This window comes from Rhinopithecus bieti, unplaced genomic scaffold, assembly GCF_001698545.2.
Source record: "Rhinopithecus bieti isolate Rb0 unplaced genomic scaffold, ASM169854v2 scaffold_1887, whole genome shotgun sequence".
NCBI lineage: Eukaryota > Metazoa > Chordata > Mammalia > Primates > Cercopithecidae > Rhinopithecus > Rhinopithecus bieti.
The window spans coordinates 1375284-1399395 of record NW_016803685.1 but is presented as its reverse complement, the minus strand read 5'-3'; the positions used below and the strand labels follow the sequence as shown (position 1 = coordinate 1399395).

Below are 24112 nucleotides of genomic sequence, written 5' to 3'. Positions count from 1 at the left end.
AAAAAAAAAAAAAAAAAAAAAAAAAACCAAACACCCCCCCCAAAAAAAAACAAAGCCATAGTCTTTCCTTGCCTTAGGATCTTTTCACAAGGCCTTCCCACTGGCTAGAAGGACTTGCTTTTCCACACATGGCTAACTACCAACCATTCCTCAGGTCCATGGTAAATGCCCCTTCTTCAAGGAGGTCTCCAGGAGCCCAGAATAGATTATGGCCTTCTTTTAATCAGACATTTTTAACTTCTAATTATTGCATGATTATTTAGTTGACAACTTATTTCCCAATTAGACCAAAGTTTCAGAAGGGAAGAACTGCATTTATTTTGGTCACTATATTATCCCCAGTGACTAGGACAGTGTTTGTCAGTCAGTCTGCTGTCCACAAATATATGATGAGAGAATAATGATGATATGGTTTGGCTGTGTTCCCACCCAAATCTCATCTTCAAGTGTAGTTCCCACAATCCCCACGTGCAGTAGGAGGGACCTGGTGGGGGTAACTGAATCATGGGAGTGGTTATCTCCATGCTGTTCTCGTGATGGTGAGTGAGCTCTCACACAATCTGATGGTTTTATAAGGGGATTTTCCGCTTTTGCTTGGCACTTCTCCTTCCTGCCACCATGTGATGAAGGATATGCCTGCTTCCCCTTCTGCTATGATTGTAAGTTTCCTGAGGCATCCCCAGAAATGTTGAACTGTGAGTCAATCAAACCTCTTTCCTTTATAAATTACCCAGTCTCAGGTATATCTTTTTTTTTTTTTTTTTTTGGAGTCTCATCCTGTCACTAGGCTGGAATGCAGCGGTGTGATCTTGGCTCACTGCAACCTCCACCTCCTGGGTTCAAGCGATTCTCCTGCCTCAGCCTCTCGAGTAGCTAGGATGACAGGCACACACCACCACGTCCAGCTAATTTTTGTATTTTTAGTAGAGACGGGGTTTCACCATGCTGGCCAGGATGGTCTTAATCTCTTGACTCTGTGATCCACCTGCCTCAGCCTCCCAAAGTGCTGGGATTACAGGCGTGACCCACTATGCCTGGCCTCAGGTATACCTTTATTAGCAGCATGAGAATGGACTATTACAAATGATTAAACAGAAAAGAAAACTAAAATAAAAAATTCTGGAGTTAAGGAAGTGTGAATCAGAGAAATTAAAGTTCTTCCACTAAAAAACCCCTGGGGATTCTGTGATTGTGGCTGGGATTTAAGTTAAAGCTTGAAGAATGTGGATTTTGATAACTGCTTCTAGGTTGATTATTTCCAAAGATATCCCTCCAATTATGATATCACATGTAGACTCCAGAGATTCATTCACAACTTCTCCTGTAGAACCTCATCATCAACATGGCCCAACATCACATCAAATTCAAAATTTACAACATGGATTCAACATCCTTCCTAATTTATATTTCAAATTCAACCAATGAAGCAACCATTAAAACAAAACTGAGCAAAGAAAAACTCATTTCTATCCTATTTTCCCAGGCATTGAATATCTGGTATATACCAGGGTGTCTGGCAATGGTAGCCAACAAAGAAAAATCATGTCATGCATGAATGAAAATGAAGGAAATGCATGAAAACAGAATAATAAGATTCTATTTCAAAGACTCTTAAAGCCTTTTGGGTCTTTGATTAAATACATTTTATCGTAAGCCTCGTGCCTAGCATGCTACCTGATACCTCACTGTTGCTAGGTTGGTTGAGAGAATTTATCGAAAACATACTAGGAGGTATACATACTAGGAAGTATATATATATGTGTGTGTGTCTGTGTGTGTGTGTGTGTGTGTGTGTGTATATATATATATATATATATATGCGCCCAGGAGTTCTCAGCAAGGAGTGGTAAGTGATTCCATGATATGTACCTTAAAAAAAAAAAGGCCAAATATGAAATTCTGGGAATGCTAGCACTTAAAAGGAAGGTTAAGGAAGATGATTGTGAGGGACACCAAGCAGAAGAGATCCAAGAGAGTTAAGTCAGGTGCTGCAGATGCAGAAAGCACAGGAATATCAGAGCTTAAAGTGATGACTGGATGTAGCACTCGGCAATATACCAGATAACGTCTACCTTTATAGGAGAGATATGCAATGGAGTAGAAGCCAGTTTATTTTGGTGGGCTGAGGAATGGATGAGGGATGATGAACTAAAGATATGCAGCCAGGTCACGTTTATAAGAAGTTTGGCTCCTGTAAGAGGAAGAGGCAAGCTGGGGGTATAGGTTACAGGGTTTTGCATTTTGCTTTTTACTTTTATTTCTGAGATAGAGACTTGCTCTGTCACCCAGGCTGGAGTGCAGTGATGCAATCATAGCTCAGTGTAGCCTCAACCTCCTGAGCTCAAGCAATCCTCTCACCTCAGCTTCCCGAGTAGCTAGGACTACAGGCACACACCACCATGCTTGGGTAACTTTTCTGGTATTTACTTATTTATTTAATGTTTTTTTCTTATAGAGATGAGGTTTTGCCATATTGCCCAGGCTGTTCTCAAACTCCTGAGCTCAAGCAATCTGCCCACCTGGCCTCCCCCAAATGCTGGGATTACAGGCATGAACCTCCATGCTTGGCCCACATTTTATTTTTTTAAAGAATGAAAATAATTATGTTTTAAGGATATACAGTTATTTTACATTTCAGAATAGGATAGATTGATTTCTGTGTATGAGATTTCTGTCAAAATTGGCTGAATGACTATGTGATAACAATGAAACAATGCAATATCTAACATGATGTGGGCTCTTCTTATGGGCCAGGCACTTTGTTAGCACTTTTAAATATATTATCTTCTTTAGTCCTCAAGATAACCCTAAAAGATAGGTTTAATTTTCAGCCCCATTTTACAGATGAGGAAACTGAGTCTTAGGAAAGTTAGATGACTTGCTCCAGGCCCCGTGGTTAGAAAGTGGTGGCACCAGAATTCCTGACCATACAATACAATATGACCTAGATAACAGAGGAGCAACTTTTAATATAACTACAAATACCTTTCTACACCTATTGCATATGTACCAAACACATATGTTTTTAAAAATTTAATCAGGTTATCTTCAACTGAAATATAGCTCTGGTTTTGAAAAATCCACGCTTTTAGAAAAAAATTGTCAGTGTTTTCAATTTACCTTCTTACTTGTACAGAAGAGTAAGAATAACAACAAGCCAAAACCAAAATGCAGAAACAAAAACCCCTTCATTTTCTATTCTCAAGTGCTGCATGTTAGTACAATGTAGAAAAGAGTATAGAATAACTACTAAATATGAACAAGAACATTTTCTAGGAAGCCTATTTACGTTAGGAAAAACATCTGTTTCTCAGGAGGAACAATTTGAACATTAATTAGGCCTGTTGTAACTTTCTTAGAGTTGGTGGTAGTTTTTTTTCTCACAACAATTATAAGGAACATCATTATCATTTCCTCCACGGGGTATTTTTTTTCTTTTGACTATAAAAGTCAACTGATGCTTTACTTAATCCTCTTTGCTCACTCTGAGATCCTATTTTTTTGTAGTATATGCTGATGGGGATACTTTACTATAGTCTTAAAATAGTTCACCATGTGAACATAAGAAATCAGATTTTGAAAATCACATAATATCATGTACTTTACGGGATTTTCATGATTATTGTAAAATCTTGCTGCTAAAAGGAATCTAGAAATACTCTGCAAGGGATGAACAGTAAAGTATAATCTAAATCATCCCTGATGTTTCCAGGAAGAAGATACAAAAGCTATGAATTCTCTCAATCCTCAAACATGGCACAATTTGTATACAGTAGATTCAGCCAAGGAGTGGAGTGATCAAAATGTAGACTTGGTGTCTTTTAACTGTAGAAGAACATGGGAGGACCCAAGGCTAAGAAAACTCCCTCTTTCCCACCCACCTGTAGGCTCTTTATCATACAGTGTTAGTGTTCCACATAATTGGGAGTTATACTGAGAATGTGAACTGAACACAAAACCTGAAAAGTGGGGAGAGACTACAAGATACTTAGTGAGCAAGACTGGGATATTGTGCAATGCTGGAAGCCCTAGAATCCACCATGAGACACAAGTGCTAGAGGGGACCACTTCAGATATACTTAATCACATGGCAAATGTCACACCATTTACGTACCTTTCTGAAATGAGTAGTTTAATTTTTACTTCCAGTAAGATTAAACCTACTAATTTGCCTGATAGAATTTCTGCAAGTAGGAACTTTGCACATTGGTATTTTCTTTTAAAATTTTATTGTACATACAAATCAGGTGGGGATCTTTTTAAAATGCAGATTGTGGTTCTGTAGCTTTGGAGTGGGATCCTGGAGTGAGATCCTGCATTGGCCAAATTTTCAGGGGATGCTGCTGCTGCTGCTACTGGACCACACTTAGAACAGTAAAGTCTTAAGCACTGGCAGGGGTGAATCTCATCTCAACTGAAATGCTGACTGCAAAAAAAAAAATTCTTCTAAACAAATAGGTTTCTTCTTACTTTTTACTATTAGATTATATCAACATTTTCCTAGCCTTTTAAAGAATGCACTACTTATAATAAGAAGTCATGTTTGAAGAAACAAGAATAATTTGCTGATTAAATAGTAATAAGACTAAAAATAAATCTTAAGATGCAAGTGCACCATTGAGAATAGCTTTGCCCATGGATTTGATCTCAGGAAATGGAATTACTCAGAAAGATGCCTTGTCCTTGCCTAACCTTTATACTCCATTGAGGGCCTTATCTCTATCTCAAAGGTAAACGGTTCCTGTTAAAACTCCAAACATGTAGCTGCTATGTCTAAATGGGTGTATTTTATATGACATCTCTTAATTGTTTGTTTAACAGCTCTGATTAGGACTCTTAATAGCTGTTAACATGTTTGCTTCGTATAATTTGTAAGTTCTTTATGGTGAAGGCTGGTTTATCTTTCTTCACAGCAGGGCATCAGGTGCCATTATAAGGATCGTTGCCACCATTAATTATTTCTATAAGTGTGAATATCCCTATAGTGAGCTATTTTAAAGAGAGGCCCCTAGATTCTCAGCAGGACCAGCCCTATGCAGGAGCTGAGTAGGTGGTGGCCCCCTGTGCAGTGTGATTTGACGTGTCCCATAAAGTGCCTAATAGTCTCCTCCAGAGGTCTGACACAATGCCCTGAATTTTTACTTTAGGTGCAGGCGCATTTAATCGAAGCCCGCCTGTGCAGAGCAACTGTACAAATACCTGGATGGTGACAGAGGGTTGTCAGGAGCTATTCTTTTCTCATTATTTCTCATAAAATGAGATTAGCTAGATTATCAGTAAATTACCTATTTACGGAGATTTACGTCTTCTAAATCTTCTTTACATACATTATTTCTTTCAGTACTCAAAATAAACCTGACTTAGGCAGGAGAGGGAGTAATATTCTTACTTGAAAAATGGAAAGAGCTTGGACTTGAAGTCCTGTTTCTTAAAGTCACATCTTGTGGCTTCTATGCCATATTAAGTTAAGAGGCTGAGAGCATGCACACAGAAGTCAAACAGAATTGAGTTCCAATTACATCTTAGCTGCGTAATCATGAGCATTTTTTTTTTCACTTAAAAATGGAGATTAAATACTTAGCACATAGGAAACTAAAAGGCAACATACTTAAATGCTTAAAATAGTAGCTTGTACTCAGCTAGATTGGCACCAAAATTAAATTTCATAATATGAATAAATCATTAGGGCATAAATTAGGCAGGATATAATTTTTTTAATGTAATAAGTTTTTGGTCAAGTGTTGCAGAGGAAGACCACGGACCTTATTTTTTTTTTTGCATTAAATAATGATCTCAAAAAAAAAAAGCTTTGGTTTGGTTGTCAGAAGACTCAGGTCTGAGACCCAACTCTGTCATCTGGCAGCTGTGTAACTAGGGCTAGTCATTTAGCTTGTTGAGTTTCCTCTCCCTCCTTTAAATCTGAAAAAGGAGGATGATAACATCTTATTGTTGTGAAGATTAAATTATATCATGAAGGTGGAAAGTCCTGTGGAAATTATAAAGCTTAGACAGAATGGTACTAAACCTCATAGGTATTGTAGAATTTCAGGTAGTCTAGAATTTCAAGTGTCTGGCAGAGGTCAAAATGGGAAGTTTTGCCTGTTAAAAAGAAGCTAACTTCATCTGAAAAGTAAAAGAAATTTACAAAGAAGCTATCAAATAAAATCTAAATTAGATTCAAAATATTTATCCCAGGTAAATAATCTGGCAAAGAACAGTTCTACAAAAGTAGGAACACCCTGAGACTGGCACATGTTTTGTGTAATCAAACAGCACATTTTCAAATGCTATTTTAAAATATAACAAAGTTTAAAATAGAGATCTTGATCTATTAAACACAACTCAGATAAACCCATGACCATAATTATCCCTTTTTACTTCTTATCACACAGGTGGACAAACTACACTTTAGGACTTAGAAATATGTGCCTTCAGGTTATATGAAAGTAAAATATATGTTTACAATTTAAGTCTAAAGTTGTCTCAAAGTTACTGTAAATTCATTAGTAAAAGTTCTATTGGAGATTTACTACATTTAAGCAAAAAATGGAAATTCTTCTGCAATGGTTACCACATTATAAATTGCATTAATAAATGAGTTGTATGTATCTGGAAGAGGTTTAAGAAGCCTCCCATGAATGTGGTTCATATATGAAACACTGAATAAGAAGGGTTGTTCATCCAATTCTTAAAGCTTTTTCAGGAAAAAGAAGATTATATTATCTCTTCTTACTAACCTACTTTGATAAGCACATATTTTGTTTAAATATATTTTGTTTCAACTATGCAAAACATCTGCAATATTTTATATAGCACTTTATAGTTTTCAAAGCATGCTGTCAAAAAGAAATATCTATAGAAGAATTTACAGTTTTCAAAGCATGGTGACAAACAAGATTAAAGGGAATTTAGCCTTTTTTTCAGACCAGCCTCCTCATTTCAGAGATTAGGAGTCCAGAATGGCTAAATAATCTGTCCATGGTACACAGCTAGTTGGAGGCAGTACTGGCAGACCTGCCTGGTTTGAAGCTCTTTCTGCTACAACACTGCCTGTCAATATCATCGTACTTATTCCATACATCAGTTCTAAGAGAAAGAGAAGGTGCTATGAATTGTTTAGTAAGTGAGGAAACTGAAACCAAACATTGAATGCAATGCCCAAAATCAAGATTAGTAACTGGGAGGGCCAACGTAAGACTCAGAATTTCTGACCTCCACAGAGCTTCTTAACTTTTCTTTGTATTGTTATTTCCATAAATTTCAAAGTCTTAAATGAGATGAAAGTCTTACATATATAAACAAGCATATATTTACAATTTTCATAAAAAGAAGCAAAGTGATTTCATATTTATTATTATGACAAAAATCCACAGATTTTTTAACATTTAAGGTTTTAATATTTGGATGACCCACTTAAAATTTCCTATGTTAAATGGAAACTAAATTTCTGCTGTCTTCAGATGGAAATGCAGTTTCTAATTCTATCTGTCCACACCCACTGGTTAAAAACATCAGATTTTCTGAAGGCATGGAATCAATAATTACTCATGGAATTGAGTTCTGACCAGTACTGACAAACAGATGTAGGAAACTACATTGTACTTTAAAAATTGGTGTACAATACATATAGATAAAATAAGAATTCAGAATAACAATATGCCCCTATGAGCTTTTGGTACTACATAAACATGGCATTCCTCACTAGAACTCATGAATAAAACACCAAAATTATAATTTTATAAAAATATAGGTTAAAAGACAGCCCCTGGAGATACATAGTAAATAGGGAACTAGATGGGGATATATTTGTATATTCACATATAACCACAAATCTTAGTTGTTCTATCATATTAGTTTCCATTTGTTGGAGCTGTGCAACATCAAAGTCATGATGTCCCTATATATTGCATTTAGCAGTAATGTAACGGACTACGTGAAGAAATCAAAGTGAGAGTTTCTAAGTAGTTTCCTGGCAATTGAGACAGCAGGCTCTTTCATCTGCTCTGTAACTGTGGCAGTGCATTGATTTAAACTCCTTCTGAGATCTCAAATGCTTTTATATTCTTAGGTCTCTCAAGCAGCTTTTTTTTTTTTTTTTTTTTTCCCAAAGTGATAAAATTCTAGCATTCAGCAGAATACCATCTTGTTTCCCCCAAAAAGAGAGGGCTTATTTCAGCTTTGCTACGAAACTGTACAGGATCACTAAGTAAAATAGCTGTCCAAATGTCATTCTACTAAGAAATCTGGCTTTGAGTTCAGATGTCTATGTTCTGACCACAGCAAATAGGATTGGGAAAAAAAGAACAACAAACGAATAGCCCCAGAGATGTTGTTTTTCAAAAGTTCCGTTCAGAAAAGTTGCCTAAATGGATAAGTAGTTCTGCTTATTAAATATTTTCAAAGTTGTTTTTAATTGCTACTCATTGATCAGTCCAAATGGTATAGGAGTCATTTATTTTGTAAATCATATATTTCTTCTCAGTACATTACTTATCCTCTTAAATGATACATTCTCTGATAAATTTTAAGTACATAAATTTCCCCCTATTCTTCCAATTAAGAAGGAACGTTATGGAGCTTGAAAGTCTATTTTTCAGTGTCACTCTGTGGTCATTCTTTAATTAATTTCTTAACCCAAGATCAGCTAAAGACAGACTGAAGAGAATAAAACGTTTTCAAGGTATATTATACTGAGATCCAAACCACATTTTGCCAGCCGGAATATAATCATCAATTCTCCAAGTATTTTCTCAAAGGCAGCATAGGTGATGGGCCACCCACTCGACTACTATTCAGAAGAGCATTTGTGAGACTGAGCTTCTCTGTTGCACTTTGTTGATGACACAACTTCACTGAAGATGGCCTGGGCTGATTAGTCAAAGGGCTGTGCCCTGCAGGCGAGACTGCCCCTGCCCCCTTCCTTGCATCTGTCCTTTACAAAGTGAGCTCCAACTGGACTCAGATCTCAATAATGACTGCAACCAATAATAATAAGAACCATACAGAGACACAGCACCTCTGTCTGCCTTTTATGCGACACTAGAGATAAAATGGGTGAGCCAGGTACAACATGTAGGGCCAAAGAATGGTGATTACTGTTCTGTCTCTTCAAAGATATTGCTGTTGATGGCTCTGCTTCCCAACGGGCATAAATACAAGACTCAAAAGACTGAGGTAACAACTGGAGTCTTCTATACACCAGGATCCTATGCAGTCCATTCTTTGGTTAGGAAGTGTGGCTGCAGTTTGAGGAAGCTTGGCCACTGCGCTTCAGAGGCAGTAGGATTTTTCTACTAACATGGTTTCTCACCATCAGGCTTTGGTGCTGCATGAATTACCACAGCAATTTTCAATTACTCTGCAGTAACACAGGTGGTGGTGTAAGGGTTTGCATGGAGCACTGTGCATGCTCAGCACCTCTCATGATAAAAGTGGGGCAAGAAAAGGAAACTAAACATCCAAACAATAGCTGTCAGATGACTCAAATCCTTAATTTTAGGCAATCTTTCTTTTTCAACAGAGTCAACACAGCTGGGAAAACTTGATTTATCGTATCATTTACTAAAATACCACATAGAGTTTGATCACAGAGGAGAAGAAGTCATAATGCCTAGAGAGAAAATATCTATAGGGGAAAATTAACACGTGGAATTTTTTTCTGAACCCTGAAGATGGATGAAGGTTATGTGGTCACTCAATAACTAAGCAGACATTCACATTCCAAGAAAGAACAATTCGCATAGAATGAGAGACATTTGTTAACATGAAAATAACATCTCAAATAGCCCTGACTACCTCTTAAAGCATTCACAATTCAGTAGTTGGTGTGACGGTTAATCTATAATTGGTAAAAACACAAATTTGTGAGAGAGTACAATTTGGCTATTATCAGTGAGTCAACAATTTTGACTGAGTTGCCAATGTATTCTGGGATACAAAAGTTAGAGTTCAGTTGATTAAGAGTGAATAAACTATGTAGGAGTTAAGCGCTATAGGAAAAACAAAACAACCTTACCAATGTTGAAGTTAATATATGGTAAACACCGTGCATATTTATGGGAGGGCAAGAGAAGCAAAGCAATAGGTTTGCATTTGTTAAAAGGAACTTTTAAAGATATTAAACTAATTTTAATCCCTTTACCGTACATATGGAAAATAAAAGCTCACAAAGTTTGTGGTTTTGCGGAAAGACGAGGAAAATAAATTGTATGCTAGTATTTTTTTGGCTTTTTGTTTTAATGAAGACCAAGAACCTAAAACTAAAATGCCTGGTCTTCAGCTACAAAAGATGAATCTACTGGAACATGGCTACAGACGAACAAATGCAATGCCCAAAGAAGTAGTTTTATTTATGTCTTCTCACTAAAAGGGCACATATTTTATGATTTGCAACTATGACAACCGGAAGAAAGATTACAAACACCAGTAAAAGTTCTAGGATGAGGGTTTTTGAAGGATGCTTAGAGATGAGCATATAATTTACCATTCAAACTGTGACACTTGAGAGTAAATGGGAAACTATTAATGAAAATACCAGGAGCAGCAGTATAAACTGGGATTGTCCTGTACCACTAGGACTTGTGATTTTCTTACTTAGAGGGTTTTTTTCTCTCTGCCTTTGTATTGGAGGGAGACTTTCACTTATCCTTCTGGAATGCATTCCAATATGCTCTGTCACTTTTGGTTTAGTTTAACATTCTGGTCTTTCAGACACTTATGCAGGCCTCAGAGCATTAACATTGGATCTAATTCTTCACAAGGCTTTTATTACTTAGGTGGGGATTTGGAATCTTGGAAACCTGACTTGATCCAATAACAGGACCCAACTTGATCCTGTTATTGATCCAGATAATCTTAGATGTAAGCGTCCCTTTTGGCCTCCAACTGAAAAAAAAATAATTAATAGACTTTGCTTTTTAGTACACTTTTAGATTTACAGAATAATTGGGCAGATAGTACATAGAGTTTCGTATGCCCACACCACCCCCACACTCGGCACCGTCCCCATTATTAATATCTTGCATTAGATGGTACATCTGTTACAGTTAGAGCACCAATATCGATATGTTATTATTAAAGTTCATAGTTTATATTAAGATTCACTCTTTACATTGTACCTTTCTATGGTTTTTGACAAATGTATAATGACATGTATCGTCATTAGAGTTTTATACAGAATAGCTTCACTGCCCTAAAAATCTACTATGCTGTACATATTCATCCCTCTCACCGTCACCTCCCCCATCCCCTGGCAACTACTGATCTTTTTTTCTGTCTTCATAGTTTCGCCTTTTCCAATATGCCATATAATTGAAATCATATATATGTAGCCTTTTCAGATTGACTTCTTTCACTTAGCAATATGCATTTAAGGTTGCTCCAGGTTGTTCTGCAGCAACAGAATCCATTCACCCACAGTTTTTTCAACTTTAGTAAGAACTTCATATCTTTTAAAATATAAAATCATTTTTCTATATAGCCAAAATAATATTTTCACAGTTAATAAAATAAATAATTCCTTAGTGTAATATGATATCCATAGTACAATTTCCATAATACTTTTATAGCTAGTTTATCCAAGCCTGGGTTCAATCCAGGACTGAATGCTGCATCCAGTTGCTCTGTTCCTCGTTTCCTTTTATCTGGCACAGCCCCTTTTTCATTGCACCAGCCTGTTGTAGAAACCCTACTGCTGGGGTCTGGCTGCTTTGCAACAGTGTTCTTTACATTTCTTTTCTCTATTGATAGCTTACATCTCCTGTAAACTTGTACTTGTCTTGAATCTTGCTGAACTCTCACACAATGTGTTCACGGGAATTGGGTCCTCAAAGGGCATCTTGAACGCTTAATGGGAATGGGGTGGCAGGGAATGAATGGTGAATATTGCCTGTGATCATAGGCTTGCTCCGCTGTCCCACTGGACTTCAGTTTAACTGTTTATGATAAAGGATACAACTCAGGAACAGCCAAATAGAAAAGATGCATAGGGCAAGGTATGAGGGAGGGGTATGGAGGCTCCACATCTTCTCCAGACACTCCTCGGAGGGTCTTTCTGCCTAAAAAAAAAAACAAATTCAAAGGGGACAGGAGTGGCAAGGAGCTACTCAAAATCCATATCCTTTAAGGTGGAAAAGTTTGGTGTATTTTAGCAAACTTAACATTCTGTCCTTTTGTAACTTATTTCTTTATGCTTTACCCAAATTACCTTATGATTACAGCATTTTGGAATTTACTTAGGTTATTTATTATGTTTTAAACCCTGTTCAAAATATGTCTACATGTAGCACCACAATTAAACTCACAATAGCACCTTGGATAAGTATTATTATTTTCTTCAGTTAGCAGATGGGTAAATATGGGGTCAGAAATTAAAGGCTGTGATTAAGATCACACAGCTACTAAATGGCAGTGCAAAGATAAAAATTCTGGCTCAGTTTGCCCACAGAATCCTTCCTTGTAACCATAGTGCAATCCTGCTTTCTGTTTTGACCACTACTACAAAGGCAACTGGCTTTCATGTGAAAACAGGGAGATTATATGTGTGTGTGTGTGTATATGTATGTATGCTTACAATGCATATGTGTATACATGTTTATATGTTTATGTTAATGTACATGTTTATATATGTGTGTATGTTTATATGTTTATGTATACACATACATACACACACGCATATATACACACAATATTGTATATATGTATATACAATATATGTACCTATATTTATACAGACACACTATATATACATATATATCTATGTGTATGTAGCATAGATTTCTTGTAAGTATTATATCAAATAAAACATAAATAATTATCTACTTCAGTGCCTAAATACATGTACAATAGGTATCATCATTTGGATCTCATTCACCAGATTTCAGAGACACAGCAAAAAGGGCAGAGACTATATTTCTTTTGGTTACCATTGTACACACAGTACTTACCACATAAAGATCTTTGCCTGGCATATGACTTATTCAATGAATGAATACATGAAGGAAAACACAAATATTGTAATAGTATCAGTCAGTGACAAACACAATTCCCTTTCACTCCCTGTCAAGAATACATTTTTCTCTCCAATTATACAAATATATCATAATTAAGAATTCACACCAATCCACAACAGAATACTTTTTCTCAACTTCTGCTGCATTCTGTATCACTCATTGCACCATTTATACATTAATTTCTTTGTTATTACTTAACTATTCTTTGGATATGCCAATGTATTTCAAGGATGCAAAGAAGTAGCTCTACTTCTTCAGCATTCTTCTTGATATTAAAAGTACTATTTGTCACAGACAAAATGGACAAGGCCTGTATATAGATTTTTGCTTCTCTGGTGTTCCCAGTCTGGATACCTGAATCTTAACAGCAATTGTCATTTGATTATGTTTTCTCTTCTGATAGTTCCCTGTAACACTAACTGAAGGAATGTTTAATTAAGAATCCTATAAAGATCTCATTTAACAATGACTGAATTCATACCATCAAATCCAATATATACAGTGTTCTAATTTCACACATATATGTTAAAGCAATCTGGATCCTAACTATAATACAGGACAGATAAAACAGAGCCCGGAGAGGCTAGGGAAAATGTCCTTCATCTTGTTTTGTGTCTGGACTCTCTTATCTAATTTTTTTGGGTTTCTGCATCACACACCAAGAGGTCAGTCCAGTATTCTTGGGGCAGGATCAGTATTTTTATTTTAAAGAATTCCCTCTCTATCTTTAATTATTTCAAGTTTATATTTTAAATTTAAAGTTCAATACTTCATCATATTACTTTGAAATAGTTCAAAGTAAATGATCAAATGTATTATTGAGAAAATTTGTACAAGTATTATTGACATTGTAAATGATTTGCTCCCTCTAATATAGGTCCTGCAAAACCACTGCACATGCCAAGTAAAGGCCTTCTCTCTGTTTGCTGGGAATGGAGCCAGGAGTGTTTTAATAGATTATTCTGAATTATTACTAGAAGACAGAAATTTTGTTATTTTCCCCTTTCCTTTCTTTCTTTCTTCCTCCCTCCCTTCCTTCCTTTTTCTTTTTCCTTCTTTTTTCTTTTCTTTGATACAGGGCCTCACTCTGTTGCCTAGGCTGGGTGCAGTGGCATGATCATAGCTCACTGCAGCCTCAAACTCCTGGGCACATGCAATCCTCCTCCTTCAGCCTCCTGCGTAGCTGGGACTACAGGTGCTTGCCACCATGCTTGGCTAATTTCTTAATTTTTTTTCTAGAGACAGGGTCTTGCTATGCTGCCCAGGCTGATCTTGAACTTCTGGGCTCAAGTGATCCTCCTACCTCAGCCTCCCAAGGACTGGGACTATAGGTGTGAGACACTGCGCCCAGCCAAGAGAGCAATATTCAAACTCATCATTTCTTCGAAAACTTTCTCTATTACTCAAAAATTACCTACTAATTAATTTATTCTTTCATTCAGCACATATTAATTTATGCACTAATCCTCTGGTTTCTTTTCACATTCTATTATCAAACAAAACTGTTGACCGCAGCAGCCTGAGGTTATGCTGTTTGTTTTCTGTAGAATGAGCTTTCCATGCAGAGCTATTGTGAGGACCAAATGAGGTAAGAATTATTAAGTACTATATAGCAGGAAGGTCTGCCTTGTTGGTATACGTGTGACACAATGGGTTTGATTCAGAGGTAAGAATAACTAAGTGCTGAATTTTGTATCTGAGTGTGCAACTGGTGTCTTTTGAGGTGTGTGTTTGTGTGTGTGTTTATACTGACTAATTTCTAAGATGAGTTGCTCCATTGAACTCCAGGACAAAAATGATCACATCTATGTTGTAAACAACTTAATCACACACAGATAAACATATAAGAGAATTTTGAGACAAGGAAATGACTGATTTTCAATTGTTATGCTTTGAGAGTATAAACCAGAATCATATTACCACTGCCTACCCGTAAATCAATATACTACGGGTTTTATATCAATTACTAAATATGAATTGGGTCAAAGAAAAGGTAAATAAGGTAAATGTAGGTAAGTTGGGTTTTATGTGTTTTATATTCCAGTTTTGTCTATAAAATGTCACACTCTGCTTATATTCTGAATCTGCTTATAATCAACATTATCTAATTAAACAATGCTCAGACATGCAACAGAATTGGCTTGTTTTTTTCTTTTAACTCCCTCCAGGTTACTCACATTTATTTTGTGTGTTTTAGAGACATCAGGTCTTATAAATGTGCAACAGTATTCTTACTGTAGCTGTGTAAGACCAGGCGTGTGTAATGTGTGATGTATTTGGCCATACAAATTCACCAGTGATGAAACTGATTTTTTGCTTGTGTCATTGTTTTTAGGCTCAATGATGAGTCATGAAACTTTCCTCTCACCTCATATTCATTACTACATCTGGTGCCATCCAGACAGAGTTAATATCCACAATGTACTGATTGATTTAGGAAGATGATAATGAGATTATTGCTCATGCCCTTAAAGCATGACAACTGAAATCCTATCATTTTCCACATGAGGAAATATGCTAAATATTATAATATCTGACATGTCTATCACTGTGGGATTAAGCCAGCTATCTGAAACAGAGGTTTGATATTTTGATCTTTAGAATATTATCTTCTTTTGTCTTACAAACACAGAATTATTGATTTGGAGATAATGGCAGTTTATATTTGCATGCTTACATCTTTAATTCCACAAAATGTTAAGGTCCTCCTGGTTCATATCTCTGAAAAGAAGCTAAGAGCAAGCAATGTTCTTTCCTCTGATTATGTGGGGCATGACCATAGAATAGGGGAAGAGAGGTGTTTAACTTGGAGCATTTATATTTCAGGCTAGGAGAATCCAGTTTAAAAGTTTTCAAAAGATTGATGAGTCACAAAAATATTAAATGTGTGGCAAATCTGACCAGTTAAACAAAATGAAGAAGGAATGTTTCCTGAATATTCAAAGAAGGCAAGTTATAGAACTGGATGAGCATGGTTTCAAGGCTAATAAATGTACAGCGTTTTTTTCCCTCCCCCTTGGAGGGAAATGTTTTATAGACCATTTACTTATTTTATTTTAAAATGTACATTTGATGTGAATTTCATTTCTTTTACTCTTTTCCTCAAAGATTCATAATCATCTAAAATTTAGCTTCAGGAACATATATCTGAGAATGACAAGAGATTACTGAAACTGGCCTCCGAACCATTCAATATACAGGTGCTTATTGTCCATTTTTAGACATTCACTGGTTGAGACTACAGTAAACCGTTCCTCTCTCCTGTTAGCATCTGTCTACAAGCAAGTATGCATGTATCTGCTTTGTGCCTAATATTATTTCAATTACTATTAGGCATTCTTAAGAAGTGAAAATGCACATACATCCTTACTAGGAGATAAGACATACATTCACTTATCTGCATTGGCTTGTACATGCATTTTCAGGCTTGAGACATGTCTAGAAAGTAGGATAGAAAACAAGAGATACAAGTGCCTACCTGACATTTTCACAAAGGTGTTTTCTAGGCCTCTTAACTATAGCCAGAATACCATTTCCAGTTTTTCCACTCACTGCAGCCTACCACTCCACTAGTCCAAAATCTAGAACTCTCTGTTCCTTTCTTTTCATGTCCACAACCATTCATTCAATCTCTCAGCAAATCTCGTAGCACTACTTCAAGTATATATCGTGAATCTGTCTATTTGTTGCCATAACCACTGATTCTTGCAACTGGAATCAATCATGATATCTCACTTGCCCTACTGCAATACTTTCTTTATTCACTCTTGACCCTCCTAAATTAATTATCGACACAACAGCTAGAATGATTATTTAAAAATATTAATTAGATCATAATTTACCACTGCATAAGACCAACAATGCCTTGCCTCACTTTGCAAAAATGGGAACACTTTCTACAAAGCACTGCGTGATCTAGTCCTGCCTCGTTGGCCTTCCTTGAGTATGTCAAGCTTATTTCTGCCTTAGGAGCTTTGCTCTGTCTTTCTGCAATGCCTTTCTCGATACTTTCCCATAGCTGGATGCATTTTCTCATTCAGTTCTCAGCTTAAATATTACTGCTCTAGAGACGACTTCCCCAACCAGACAATGTATCCTCCCAGTCACTATCACACAGTCTAATTTAAATTCTAAGCTAATTTAAAGTACTTATCACTACCTGACATTTTTCTTATATATCTGTTTCTTACTAATGTGCCTGGTACCCATCAGACACTCAGTAACTATTTGTTGAATGAATAGAAATGATGACTGCTACATAATACAGTTTGATAACATGAACCTTATAACTGAGCTTCTCAGCAGATACTAGTTATTGACAGCTTCAGAGCCAATCTCTTCTTGATATATTTAACTTTTTAAAAATAATATGTAGTTTTAAAATTTAAATAACTTTCACCATTCATAAACATTTATACAAAGTATGATTAGTGCTTATTTGTAAGGAAATACTCTAATTTTAATACTTTAATACATGGAACACACTTGAGAAATCTAGAAATGCTTCCTACCCAGGATGCCTTAATTAGGAGGACTTATTTAAATGTGCTTATTTTTAAATTTGGCAAGGTTCACAAACATTAATTTTGTTACATTGCAGATACTAATAGTATTATAAATATCTTAAGTAAAGGTATTATGTCATTTTCCCGTAAGACCGAAGGAATAGAACTCCCAAACGTGAGTGAAATCTCCCTTACTTGTCTGCAGATTTTTCTCCACTATGAATCGCTCCCAATTCAGATTTCAAAATTTCAGTATTTAATAACTTCACTACACATATTATTTAAGCTATCTCTAAGTATGTGGGTTTTTAAAATCATTATTATGGTACAATTTACATACCATAAAACTCACCCCCTACAAGTGTTTAAGGCAATGATAATCTGTACATTTATAGAGTTGTGCAGCATCACCACAACCTGGTTTTAGGATATTCCAATTACCCAAAAGTTTCCTTGCCTCCTTTAGCAGCCACTATTCGCCACCTACCCAAGCTTCAAGACACTACTGATTTGTTGTCATAATTTTGTCACATTCAATCATATCACATAAAGGGAATTTTATAACAAATATTAGTATTTTGTGTCTTTTTATCTTCATTTAGCCTGTTTTCATACATGTTAAAATATTCTGTGCTTTATGATGTTAGTCTATTTTATTGCTGAATCATATCCCATTGTATGGATGTACCACCACATTTTGTTTACCATTCATCGACCTGCTGGGGATTTAGGTTGTGTCCAGTTTTGGGGTATTAGAAACGATGCTGCTATGACCATCTGTATACAAGTCTTTTTTTCTGGATATATATTTTTATCTGTCTTAGATAGATGATGTGGAGTAGAATTTTCAGATTGTATGGTACATTTTTGTAACATTATAAGAAACTGCCAAACTGTTTTCCAAAGCAGGGGCACCATTTTATATTCCAACAAGTAATGCATGAGGATTCCAGTTTCTCCACATCCTCATTGTCATTAATTATTGTCTATATTTTGATACTAGCCATTTTAGTGGGCAGAAATGTCAACATAGTATATTGGTTAAAATAACAGATTCTGGGCCAAACTGTGTAAATTCATATCACAACTTGCCATCCTGTAACTTAATATTCCTGTCTGTAGAATGAGGACAGTAATAACACCTGTCTTAGCCTGTTTGAACTGCTATAACAAAAATGCCATAGACTGGGTAGCTTCTATAACAAACATTCATTTCTCACAGTTTTGGAGGCTAGGAAGACCAAGATCAAGGTGTCTGGTGAAGACTTGCTTCCAGGTTAATAGATAGCCATCTTTTTGCTGTCTTCAAGTGGGAGAAAGGATTAGGCTCTCTGGGGTCTCTTGAATAAAAGTACCAATCTCATTTTTAAGGGCACCACCCTCTGACCTGTCAAACCTTTGACTTATCAAAGGCCTACCTCTTAATACTACCAGATTGGGGTAGTATTCCAACATATACATTTTGGGGGACACAAACATTCAATCTATAACAGCAACTATCTCACAGGATTACTGGAGGTATAAATAAATTATTATAACTTTTAGCTTACAAAAGGTGTGTCTCATAGTAAATTTTATATAAAAGTTAACTATGACAATTTTTTTATTATCATAATTTGTAAAGTTACAGCATACTTAACCTGTGTGGATTATAGTTAGGCTTTGGGAAACTGTTTATGTTCTCTTAATGATTGGTTCCTTATATGATGTCAGCTTAAGATAGTTAAGATAGTTATCACAATGTCCAGACACTAGAATGCTAGGTACTGTGAAAATCAAACCACAGATTTTAAATGACAATTAGAATGGTTAAAACTTCTAAATTGCCAGATTGACCTGCCAGACTACTTCAGTCAAATATGGGACTTTGAATGAATGATTGAACCAGTGGTTTAGTTTACTCATAAAATGTACCTGTCCATGGGGACAAAAAAGGAAACTGCTGTAGGTAAGCTGTTTTCCTTTACAAAATTGTCATTGCTTGACCATAAGGACCTTCGTCTTCTGTTTTCTTTACCCCATTTATTTGTTTCCTTGTATTCTTTCTCCTTTGCTTGACTACATGGATGATTAATGGATCACTGCTGCTTTGACCAAGGAATAAATGGAGAAAGGGCAAAAGGATGATATTCCCCCCCTCGAGTTACTAAAATGTCCATTTTAGACACTTTTCTAGAAAGGCACATGTCCCATCTGCTTGTCAAATCTCTTTCTGATTAAGAGCTTTAGAAGATGTTTTGCATGCATGCTTGCCAGTTTTTAAAGCACATTACTGAAAGCATTTCAGAGCACTTCCCTAGGGTTTCCAGCAACAAGCAGGGATCACTTCTCTATGCTTAGGTCACTGCTGTACTAATTTCTCCAGGTTCCAGCAAGGCTTGGGGGCACAAAAGAATTCCCTAACAGCAGCCAAATTTTACTGAGATCACCCAGCTTAGCCTTCTGTATCGCATCCTGGGAGTGACTTGATTTAGGTTACAATATAGTAAAACTATTAAAAAATTGCACACTATTTTCACTCACCTGTGTACCACTCATAGTCATATGAATATAACATTCAACTATTTATGGACTGTCAAGGTTTTCTCCATTTCCGAAAGTCTCTGTTACTACGAAAATAGCACGGATAGATTCTATCTAGTTTTAAAAAGAAGAAGTAGACCAATGAATAAAAGATATATGAAGGCACATTCTGTCACTATGAATATTCAACCACATTGGATAATCACAAGTGTAGAAGAGAGTAATATAGTGGATTAAGTGTCATACTATGCCAAACCACAGGGTGTTGGAGAGGCTTTCACCAGGTGATAAAATCCAGAAGGATTGGGGAGTGGACTCTTCAGAAGGATGAACTTCAACCAATGCATGACAGAAGGCAGAAGGGGATAGAAGATATATTTCCTCTCCATTTTTTCCTGTGATGGATTACCCCAAGGCAGTGCTTTCTAGCTCGTCTATCAGGAGTTGTCCCATGTGGCCAGTTGGCTGTCTGTATCTCATTGAAGTTGTGAAGCAGTGGCTAACTCAGTAATGCATTACCTTGTATTCAAGTCTCATCTTTCTCTGTCTCATTTCCATTTTCTTTTACTCTTGCTACCCTAGAATTTTATCTCCCAATGAAACATTAACACTTGACCCTTTCCTTGGGTTCTGTTTTCTACCACCCTGAGCTAAGATACATACTAGTCAAAAGCTAGAATAGAGGGCTGTACATTTTAAAACTTGGCATAAATGCATAAAACTACTAGCAGACTGGATGATGATGATGGCTGATGATAATTAATATCATGCATCTGTGGCATACATACTTTCTTCCAGATACTGTATGAGGTGTTTGCATGTGGTTGTGAATCCTCACAACCATACTATGAGGTAGGTAGTATTATTATCCCCACCTTACACATAACAGAATTGAAGTATAAAATGTTCACACATCTAGTAAGCCCAAGGTCATTTAGCTAATGAGCAACAGAGCTGGGATTTCAACCCAAACGATCTGATGCTTTTTCATTTGGGTTGAAGCATTCATGAATAAAGTGGAGTTCTCAGTGACCTCCTGTTCTTATGTGGTGATTTTGAGACTGATATTACTACCTGCTCAGTAGCTTCTGGAAAAGGTCATCTGAGTCCTTGCCATATTACTTATGATTACAATAGGGTCTCTAGAGAGCTGAAGTCCACTTTCTTTCAAGAATGTGTGGTTGTTGAGGCATCTGATTCTCTACCTCCCAGGCTACTGAGATTGTATGTTCAAAAGGAGGCAATGAAAAAAAAACACCCACTTAGTTGAACAAAAATCTCTCATACCTTTCCTTGTAGAGGAGGTTTATGAAAGGTCTACGTTATTTTACAATTAATTGAGGGCACTTGTAGATTCATCCTTGAATCATTTTTACCCACTATCACACAGTGCGTACCACATTCTTCCTGCACACAAACAGGCACACCCATGCTTAGGTCCAGGACACTCATCATGTGACTGGCACTAAAATACAAACATTCCCATTCTGTGTGGTATAAGATACTGGTGACTGAAAGTGACTATACATGCTTTTTGCCTTTCTGTTGCTCCATTTAAAATAATCACTACAGACTCTCTTTCAACAAAAGGTCATTTGTGTCAATGGACAGAACAGAGGATCAGATCACCTGCGGTAATTGCAAATTAATGCTCTCCTGGTAATGCATTAACTACACACTATTGATCTGCAATTGAATCATAGAGGCTACTGATAAGTGATTTTTAGTTTCCTGCTTTTTTGCGTGTGCTTTTATTGCTTTTTCCATAATGCATTTTCTTTCAATTGGAATTTCCTCTAATTGTCTCCATTTTAATTTCCCACAGTGAGATGACTTCTAACTTGTAATTAGAATCTGTAAAAATCATGTATTTGTCTCAAAAGCCTTTCAGAAATTTACTGAACTGTAACTTTGATGCCATAAACCACATATATGATGCACAGATACATAGTTTTAGAGAACCAAGCTTTTGAATGATTCTTTTATTAATATTCAGATAAAACAGAAATCCATTTGGTCCTCTATACAAAATAGCAATTTGTTGAGCCGTCTGCGGTAAAACATTCAAAAGTTTCCCCTAAAAGCATTTTACTTGGAGAACATTGATGACGTGTCTTTCTTTCCAAGACCAAACTTTTAAAATATGAGTAAACAGTTTATTCCAGAGATTATTTTTTTAAAAAGTGTGTGAGAGAAGTGGGGCACAGTGGCTCATGCCTGTAATCCCAGTACTTTGGAAGGCCGAGACAGGCAAATTACTTAAGGTCAGGAGTTCGAGAACAGCCTGACCAACATGGTGAAACCCGTATCTATTAAAAATAACAAAAATTATAGCTGGGTATGGTGGCGGTCACCTGTAGTTCCAGCTACTTGGGAGGCTGAGGCGGGAGAATTGTTTGAACCTGGAAGGCAGAGGTTGCAGTGAGCTGAGATCGCACCACTGCACTCCAGCCTGGGTGACAAAGCAACACTTGTCTCAAAAAAAAAAAAAAAAAAAAAAAAAAAAAAAAAAAAAAAAGTGTTTGAGAAGAGGATGCAAATTTCCAATTGAGTAAATATTTATACACATCTTCACAGCATACTTTTGACAATGTTAACTTTTCTCGTGTTTATGTCAAAACCTTAATTGAGGGCCTGGTGCAGTGGCTCAAGCCTGTAATCCCAGCACTTTGGGAGGCTGAGGTGAGCTGATCACCTGAGGTCAGGAGTTCAAGACCAGCCTGACCAAGATGGTGAAACCCCATCTCTATTAAAAACTTAAAAATTATCTGGGCATGGTGATGGGCGCCTGCAATCCCAGGTACTTAGGAGGCTGAGGCAGGAGAATCGCTTGAACCCGGGAGGCGGGGGAGGCAGTGGGCCGAGATTGCGCCACTGCACTCCAGCCTGGGCAACACAGCAAGATTCTGTCTCAAAAAACAAACAAAACAAAAAACAATAATTATTATAAAAAAATTGATAATAATTATTCTATCTGGGGGAATGAACACAAGTTTGTATTTCAGTGTTGTACTGATCACGTTCCCTTGTCTAGACAGAGGTCATTCAGCCTAAATGTTGTTTCTGAACTGTGATCTAGAAATCACCTAAAATGGAGAGATAATCTGACAGTAATTTCCTTCACTACTATTTGTAAACTTTAAGCTTATCATTGTTTTTCTATATTTCTAAATAAGAGACATAGTTGTGATTTCTAATAAAAGTATTTACAAAAGTGTTTTCAGGCCTGTAAGAACTTTGATATTTTACTGTAATATCTTTTACAATCATTATTTGCAGCTAGTCACAATTAAATATCACCAAAATAAATGTGTGCCCAAATTGTTTGCTTATTTTTTATTCCTTAGTAAATCATGATTATCTGTACCAAAGGAAAAAGTAATAAATGTCATCTGCATGGCTAGAATTACCTAAGTCTGGTACTCTTTCTTTTATCATTTTATAACTAGAAACAGATACAATTAGATTGATATTTGTTTTACAAGCAGTCTTAGGGCTGGACCAGAGTGTTGATGGCTCCCTGATGTGCCAATCATTGTTGGATAATGAAAAGTGGGGAAGCACCAGGGTGGTTGGAGCAGGAGGGAGATACTCGGAGGACTGAGACTCTTATATTAAATATCATTTCTGTCTTACTACAATTCAGTGAGATAGGTAGTATAACTTCCATTTTATAGATAAATAAACCAAGATTTACAGAGGTTAAATAATGAGCCCAAATTTATCCAGCTAGTAAATGGTGAAAAAAGTATTATAAAACTTCAAAGCTCCTTCTCTTAACTACCATACTATACATTACAGTAGAACCACATCTGTATACATAATGATAGCACATAAATACTGTAAAGAATCTACCATCAGAGTGAACAGGCAACCTACAGAATGGGAGAAAATTTTTGCAACCTACTCATCTGACAAAGGGCTAATATCCAGAATCTACAAAGAACTCAAACAAATATACGAGAAAAAAACAAACAACCCCATCAAAAAGTGGGGAAAGGATATGAACAGACATTTCTCAAAAGAAGATATTCATACAGCCAACAGACACATGAAAAAATGCTCATCATCACT

General features: G+C 36.3%; 1 protein-coding gene across 1 annotated transcript in view; it reads right to left on the bottom strand.

The window, feature by feature from the left end:
• Positions 1–24112, bottom strand: part of DPYD (dihydropyrimidine dehydrogenase) — an 875642-nt gene that overhangs the window by 120737 nt on the left and 730793 nt on the right.